Source organism: Xyrauchen texanus, chromosome 40 (genome assembly GCF_025860055.1).
Source record: "Xyrauchen texanus isolate HMW12.3.18 chromosome 40, RBS_HiC_50CHRs, whole genome shotgun sequence".
Classification (NCBI taxonomy): domain Eukaryota; kingdom Metazoa; phylum Chordata; class Actinopteri; order Cypriniformes; family Catostomidae; genus Xyrauchen; species Xyrauchen texanus.
The window spans coordinates 1,749,796-1,758,685 of NC_068315.1; the positions used below are offsets into that span (position 1 = coordinate 1,749,796).

The 8,890-nt window shown below is 40.6% G+C and overlaps 1 pseudogene; it reads right to left on the reverse strand.

Moving 5' to 3' along the window:
• Nucleotides 1–833: 833 nt before the first annotated feature.
• Nucleotides 834–8,890, reverse strand: part of LOC127633139 (vinculin-like) — a 62,733-nt pseudogene continuing 54,676 nt past the window's right edge.

Consider the following 8,890-nt stretch of genomic DNA (forward strand, 5'->3'; position numbering starts at 1 on the left):
CTGTCGATAAATTACACACTGGATGACAGGTAAACAACAACTATACTGTATACCTTTGGCGACATTGTATTTAGAATCAGTATTTGTGTCTTATTATTCAGTGACAACATCCTTAAACAAAATACATTTATGTGAGAAGCAAAATTGCGTAAGATTGTACAATTTGTTGGTTATCCTTAAAATAAGAACCAACGATTTGCCCATAGGGTGAAAAAAATAAACATAAATCAAGATCTATTCTCTAGTCAAGTCTAATGTTGCACAATGTTGCTCCTCAAGTGAATGTATCTTGTTTAGATATTTTTATAGGAAAAATGCTGATAATAAAGATGATTCTTTGACGTTTCCATGTGCACTTTAACTCATATAATCAGTGAGGATTGTGCAATATCAACATCTGTGCTTCTGTTTTTTGTGCGAGTGAAGACAATATGTAAAGATTAGTCTTTGTGTGTGTGGTGGTGAAATTTCTAAATACATTCAGAGTGAAAATAAGAATACAAAAATTTCATTTTAAGCAGCATCTAAGAAAATCAAATGGCTTCAAAATGCACCCACAGATGGTTTCTGTAAAAATATCTGAGAAATAATGACCATCGGAAAATATCAGGATTCATTTCCCCCTCAAAAAAATATCCAATTTACAAAAGGAATTGACCACATTATGTTTTAATTGAATCGTCCCTTATTTTACACTCTCAAGAACATCGGGTTTGATATGGAATAGTTTGGTCACCCCAACACCAGGTGGACGCCAAGTCTGCAATGACATTTAGACCTGACTGAACGGTTTCTCCAAGTACACGCTGGGATATTTGTACTGGTTCTGCTCCTCACTGGTACCACGGTGTCTTTCGACCCAATGGAGGGTGAATCCGCATCTGTGCGATCTTGATAGACGTAGCTTCGGCTTCTCTCACAGTCTCCTTCACGGACTGCATCAGGTTCTGAGCATTATGGACCAACATCTCAGTCGCCTACAAGAGATAACCATAGATTTTGGATGCTTGTGAGCTATTAAACGGATTTGGGAAAGAGTTCGGCTTCACAACAATCCAACAAGAGAAAGAACTGACCTGCTCCGATTCCTCTTCACTGATATTGGTGCGGCCCCAACATGGTGGCCTTCACAGTGGAGAGAATCTTCAACTGTGTGCTGATGGTAGGAATTCTCTCACACACCTACAAAAAGACAAAAATCTCAGACCCCATTTAAGTGGACCAATATAACCCAGATCTCTTTATGCTCATGCGTTTCTGGCCTCAAATCTCTTTTTGGCCCATTTTAGCTGTGATGCTTGTCTTTCCATTTACTATTATAAAGGGGCCAAGGCCCAAAAGGGGCGCCTTATTGTGCTTTTCTTATTAGAGGAGTTTTCTTCTACTTCTCCTTATTCCTCTGTCAATGAAGTGTACATAGAAAATTGATGAAATTTGGTGCACTAATAAGGGTAGGTCAGAACAACACCCTGACCAATTTTGGGGTCTCTAGGCCAAACTCTATAGCTCCACCACTAGTTTAAAAAATTCACTTTTCTTTTGCTCCAAACTTATGAACGGTTTGGTCTAGAAATATATTTTTCCGCGATTACTCGACTCATGATGATTAGAATGGGCCCCTTAAATTAAAACTCCACCCATTACAGCTACTCCTACAAAGAATGGCACAGATGATCTTCAGACCAAGTCGCATGGCAACAACTGAGCAGAATCTTGATTTACGTTGTAGTTTAAAAGTGACACCATTGCTAACTTCATGCCTACACTTAACAGGAAGTGAGGCTGTATTTTAGCAATGCTTTGGCCTATCATAACGAAACTTGGCATGCTTCATTAGGACCATGATCTGAGAGAACACACCAAGTTTGGTGACAGCGCCACCTACGGGTCAAGAAATGTAAAAAATTGCCATTTTTGCCCATAAATTTTGAACAAAAAAAATCTAGATTTCTGGCAACCTTGTCGCAGATTTCCCGCTCATTATTTCACATGCAAATGAGCTTGTGATTCGCTGCAAATATTTGCCAGACATTTACAGATCTTCACCGGTAGTGCTGAACCTGCAGAAACCCTTTGGCTTAATAATGAAGAGTTTGTCGCCAAGCTCATTTGCATGTGAAAATAATGAGTGGCTTAATTTGCAGCAAGTTTGCCAGAACTTTCGATTTTTGTGAGGCTTGTGCTAAAATCATGTTTTTGGATTCCTTGTGTCAAACGGCATCCATTGATGTGGATTTTTATAGGATACCATGACCGACAATATCGCCTGACATTTTGAATTTTAACATAAGATGATGTATCTTTTGAACGTTTTATCGGATTTAAATTAAACTTGGCATGCGTCATCGACTCCATGTCCTGAGGGTAAATGAACAGTTAGGAGACAGCGCCACCTATAGTTAAAAAGAAATACTGCATTATATAAATATGCTCTTTTGAATTTCTTTTTCCAAAAGTTGTTGTCTTGGTCTCTTTATGTTCTTTGCGTTAATCAGATTCCAGTGTTACCCCAATGGTGATTACTAATATATATATACATATGTCTTACTGAATTCTATGCTAAGAGGCTAATCGGTTAGCATGCTAACCACATGCTATGATATCTTGGCATACTAATCAGTTAACAGGTTTTTATTTATTTCAAGCTAATCGGTTATCATGCTATGCATAGGCTACATTAGCTTAGCCTGCTAATTGGTTAGCATGCTAACTAACGTTTTGTTCTGACGACTATCATCTTGGTTTACCTCTTGGGCATTGTATTGACCTGTCAAATGCGTGGCGTGCATGTGTAGCAACGGGCTAGACCTCGAAGTTTTTGTTTGAATAGCTTTGACGAGTAAAACAAAGTAAGTTGACAAACGATAAATGTAAATGTAGACTAAATGCTGTGTGTGTACCTGCAGCAGGTTGGTTCTGATGCGCTTGTCTGTGCACTGCTTGGCTTAATTTCTTTGGCAAGGCGTAGGACCTCATCAGAGGCTTTGGCGATGTCTTTGAGCGACTGGATGAGCTTTTTATTCCCGCTGCCACCCCAGCACCAGTCGAGACATCTCTGCCATCAACAGAGCCATACGCTTTAGCAGCCTAATGATGTCGCTACTCTGCAGGAAGTCAGCACCCAGAGATTAACAACCCGCCGCGATTTGGCGATCTTCGTGAACCCAGCAGGGAAACTCGACGAGATCACTGACCTTGCTGGACCACTTCCGGCCTCTTCTGCAGCTGTCGGGCTGCCACCATCATGGGCTCACTGACCATCTCTCCGCTTGCTGCTCTGGGAACTCCTCGCCCTTCTCCTCGGGCGGTGGGGGTCGGGAGGGGCACTTCACCCTCCGCAGTGGCGGCTTTGGGGAGCCGATTGTCGCTTATCTAAATGAGAACCATCGAAACACTGTCAATGTTGTTCCCTGCAGGTAGAGTAAAATGGGCAAAACAAAGGGAACATTCCCAGCATCCAAATCTGCATACATCCCTACAAGGTACAGTAGAATGGCAAATGAGTGTCTGAATCCTCAGAATTCATAAAACAGTAGGCGTGAAGTACCCAGGTGGCCTAGTACTATTAGTGCACATCTACTGGACACTGTACTACCCATAATGCATTGGGAGCTGAGAAAGTCACATTAAATAATGCAGTATATACTCTTGACTGCGTGAGTTTGGATGCTGCTTCTGTCTGCAGAAGCCTTGAGTGACACTGACCTGCAGCTGCTCCAGGTCTGGAGGTGGAGGCGGGAAGTCCGCTCCTGTGGGTGAAACGCTCTCTGACTTTTTAGCCACGGCACCCAGAATCTTAAAACCAGAGTCGAGGAAACCCTTCTGACCTACTCCGCCGACAAAGACAGAAATATACAAAACATAATGCAAAAAATCTGGTCCAGATTGCAGCTTATTCTGCAAGTATGCAGGTATTTTTTTCTCTCTGTGCAAGTGTCTCACCCTGGTCCTGTATGTTGCCAGCCACGCCTTGAGCGCCCATGACCATTGGTGAGATGGTTCTGCTGAGCTCGCCTGAAGCCGCCACCGCTTCTCTGAACTTCGGGTCCTCCGAAGTTCTCCACCTCTCGCTTCGCCACCAGCAGGATCCGATTGGTCGCTGGCGCATGCTGGTTGCCCCGCAACCAGCATCTGAGGCTGGTGATTGGCCATAGCAACCTGACACTTATCCAGATCTTTCTTAATCGCTTCTTCTGATGCATCCAACAAAGACCTAGTGTCAATAGCTTCATCCACCAGACCTGAGAGAGAGAGGAAGTCAGGAGTCGAACAGGAAGAGAATCGTAAGGATTTGAACAATTCAAATAAAGATTCTATTTGTATCTTTAAAGAACACAACGACACAAACTCTAAACAACATTCTTTTTTTATGAGCCATTTGTAACAACAAGAGAACTCTTTATAACATTGTAACAGTTCTCAGGTCATATTGACATGACAAAGCTTTTGATCAGTAAACCAAGAACTGTTCTGACTGATTCACTACCATAGTAGACAGAATCAAACCGACAACTCCTGAGTCTTTGTAACCGATACAATAATAAAGAACAGGCTTAAACATCAGCTAACTCTTCCTGCTTTAATTTCAACAGATTTCAGAACAGATTACATTTAGCAGATTTAAACTTCAAAGCAGTAAACATTTAAGTTCACCTGTCATTTTCTCAACATTGTCAATCCACTGGTTCTTCATGGTTTCAAAGTGCTCGTACGCCGCCTGATTACCAGGATTCTTGAGGAGGATTCGAGCTGCCGAAATAACCTGCAAGATGAAGGAATGGTCTGTCAGTAGATTTAAATCATCACAATTAATTTCATGCATTTTAGTCGTTATAAGCAATCTCAAACAGTGAATTTGAGCCAGTGTTATTATGAATGAAAACACATTATTAAAAATACATTTGTTTACGGAAAGAAAAAGAAAAATGGAATCATGTTTGAAAAAAAATGGAAACTAAATTAAAATACTTTCTTTTACTTCGTAATTCCAAAACTGTCAAATAAAAATTAATTATTTTTTATTTTAATTAACTCAAAAATGTCAATAGAAATAAATATTAAATCCAATTTAATTAATTATTAATTTTTGTTTTAGCCTTTTATTTTTTCTTAGTATACACAGTACAATGTTACATTTGAAACCTTTATAACCCTCCTTCTTTAAATTAAAAAATGCCATTAGAAAGTAATAAAAAATGCTACTCTAAAGAATTTGAAGCAGTTATGGTGCGTTCACCATACAACGCTGTTCTCGCTTGACCGCTGGATTATAAATGTGTGTTTAAACTCTCGCTTGCATGAGTAGTGTGAACTCATGAGTATTCCCCTTCTTCCTCGAAAAGGACAGGAGGCGGGCTTCTACGACTTTATAGTGAAGTACAACCAATAGCTAGAATCAAGTATACGCGATATTTTAACACGCAACTTCCTCGCCACTTTCCTCCAAGCTGATGTCTTTTTCCTCGTCCGGTCTCTGTACATGTACGATTTCGGTGCTCAAACACACACCGCTACACGATGCTTTCATCCATTTTTCCAGATTTACGTAATGAAGCTTAATTCGCGATGTTCGAAGTCGCTACAAACTGTCACAACTTTGCATTGACTTTGTATGTAATCACGCCGAGCTTAAACGCCACTTCACGCTGTATGTGAACGCACCATTAAACGCTTTCATTGACATCAGTTAAACCATTAACTGTGGCAGCAATAAAAAGTTAAACTGAAATAAAACTAAACTGAACCTTGAAAACACCCAAAAAACAAAAACAAAACTAACTAAAAACTAGGTAACTGTGATGAGAAGGAGGGCGTGGCCGGGCCGCGATGGAGCACAGCCGGCACTGAATCAGCTGATCAGCTGGAGAGCTGAGATAAGGGGCAGCCGGAGACGCCAGTTTGAGAGAGACGCACTCAGCCGCCTCCCGCGTCGGAGACACCGCCGCCCCGCCTCTGCTCACCACAGTAACGCTTGTACAATACGGTTGTATTCGAGTAACTTCATTAGTTATCATGAACTAGCATTGAATAATACATTACAGCACTTACCGCTACAGCTCGGTTACTGCTAATTTGCATATGTCCTAATATATTATGAGAAGCTGTATAACATTATTTAATGCATAATGAACAAACTTGAACTAACGACTTAATAATTGTGAATTAATTTAGATTCATATAATAATGAAATAATACATTTATAAAAATTTTCTTCAACATATACATTTGTACTACCTGTGGCGTGAGCTCTCGGCAGATCTGACGGCTGTTTGGATGCCCTCCACTGTGCCCTTGTTGGCAGTGCCCACGGCGGCCGCCTTCTCTGCTGTAGCGCCCAGACGCGCGGCGTGATTCTCAAAGTTTGCTGCCCGCTCTTCAAACACCTGAACACCACCATCAGATTATAGATTAGCAGTCACACAGAGGGACATGTTAGTGTGTGTGTGTGTGTGTGTGTGTGTGTGTGTGTGTGTACCTCCTCTCTATTAGGCGTGTTCGGTGGGGCCGTCGCTGCCACAGCCAATAGTTTGACGGGTGTGGTCGTGTCACTAAAGATGTCAGACACTTCCTGTGTCATGGTTTCCTGCATTTTACCCTTCAGCTCCTGAAAAAAGCACATCATACACACATTACTACAGACAATACCTTTGATATAAATACATTTTGCAGTCTGTGCATATTTAGATTCTGGCTTTTTGTGAAATCACTTACCAGCAGAGGGCGCTCTTTCCTGCATGTGTATGCGTGTGTGTATGCAGGTGTAGTGCAGGTAGGCAGTGTAGTGCATGCGTGCATGAGTGTATGCATGTGTGTATGCAGTGTATGCATGTGTATGCGCAGGTATGCGGTGTGCATGCGTAGGTGCAGGCGTGTGTGCATGCGTGCATGAGTGTATGCGTGTGTGCATGATTATTAGTGTTCTTGATGCATTGTTGTTCTGTTTAAATTTATTCATGTAGGTTTGTTTGCAAAAATGTGACCGATGTGTGTCAGGGTTGTGCGCCTATAAATCAATATATAATTAGATATGAAAAATATGGAGGACCATGTCTGCTGATATTTAAAAATAAATAAATTAATAATAATAAAAAAATACATACAAACATACATATATTTATATATATAATTATTTTCTTTTTTTTATATCGCCAGACTTGGTCCTCCATATTTTTCATATCTAATTATATATTCATTAATATATATATATATATATATATATATATATATATATATATATATATATATATATATATATATGTATATATATATATATATATATATATATATATGCAAAAAATGTATTATAGCGTACATATAAATAAATACATTTGAACAAATAAGATATAAATTAGTATGCATACTTTTATTTCCTTATTTATATCTTTATACAATAAAAATATTAATTTCGACATTTAATTATACACGTATATATTTCCAAATTTTTTACATTCATTTGCAAATATGTATTATTATTTGCATATTTATGTATATATATATATACATATATATTTGTTTTTAATATTGGCTGATTTGGTCCTCCATAGATTCTGACGCCATAACCATGATGCTCAGCTTCTGCATCAGCTGCGCTTGAAGTTTAATTTGTATTTTTCTCCCCAATTTGTAACGCCAATTCCCAAAGCTCTAAGTCCTCGTGGTGGTGTAGTGACTCGCCTCAAACCGGGTGGCGGAGGATCGAATCTCAGTTAGCGCCTGAGACCGTCAATCCGCGCGATCTTATCACGTGACTTGTTGAGAGCGCTACCGTGGAGACGTAGCACGCCGTGGAGGCTTCACGCTATTCTCCGCGGCATCCACGCACAACTCACCACACGCCCCACCGAGAGCGAGAACCACATTATAGTGACCACGAGGAGGTTACCCCATGTGACTCTACCCTCCCTAGCAACCGGGCCAATTTGGTTGCTTAGGAGACCTGGCTGGAGTCACTCAGGACGTCCTGGATTCAAACTCACGACTCCAAGGGTGATAGCCAGCGTCAATACTCGCTGAGATACATCTGCTTGTGTGTGTGTCTCTTACTTTAAGTGTATCCTGTAGCTGTTGAGCGATTGTGTGGGCTTGTGGACTTTCTCCCTCTCCGCGGACTGCTAGCTCAGCTAACTGCGCCATCAGATGCTCCACCTCCTCACATTTACCCAGCAGCTCGTGCCTCTGAGATGCCGGCAACGCATTGGCCAGACGACGCCCCTCGGCAACCAGCCCACGAATCGCAGCCTGACCTACAAATACAGACGACAAAAGAAGGAAATGTGTAAATGAGTAACTCCAGACAAGAACACATTTTAAAATTTTAATTGACAATTTCCAGAGTCTCACCGATGCCGCTGTCGTCCAGTGTGGGGTTGTCAATCCATCTCTGAGCCTGCTCGATTTTGCCCTCCAGGTGAACGGCGGCTTTAGCGGGCGAAGTGTTGGCTACGGCTTTACTAGTTTTAGACTGAAGATTCTGCAGAGCGGTGGCGTATCTGCTTGACCAAAGCACCGAGCCTCAGGAGTATCACCCTTACCTCTACACACACACACACACACACACACACACACACACACACACACAGACAAGAGGAGATTGATATAACATCTAGAATAATAATATACAAAAGTGCACATCAGTGTATCGAAAACAAACACTCTTTCACAAGAACTTACACAAAATCAGCTGTTCCGATCGATCAATCCATCTATCTATATATATCTATTACTATATCTATGCATCTATTTTTATATCTATATATGCAGTATATCTATCTATTTGTATATCTGTATACATTTATACTATATGTTACATTTGTTACCATTAGTTCAAATAAAGTAACGATGAACAACAATTTAACATCACTTATTAATCTTGATTAATGTTAATTGCAAC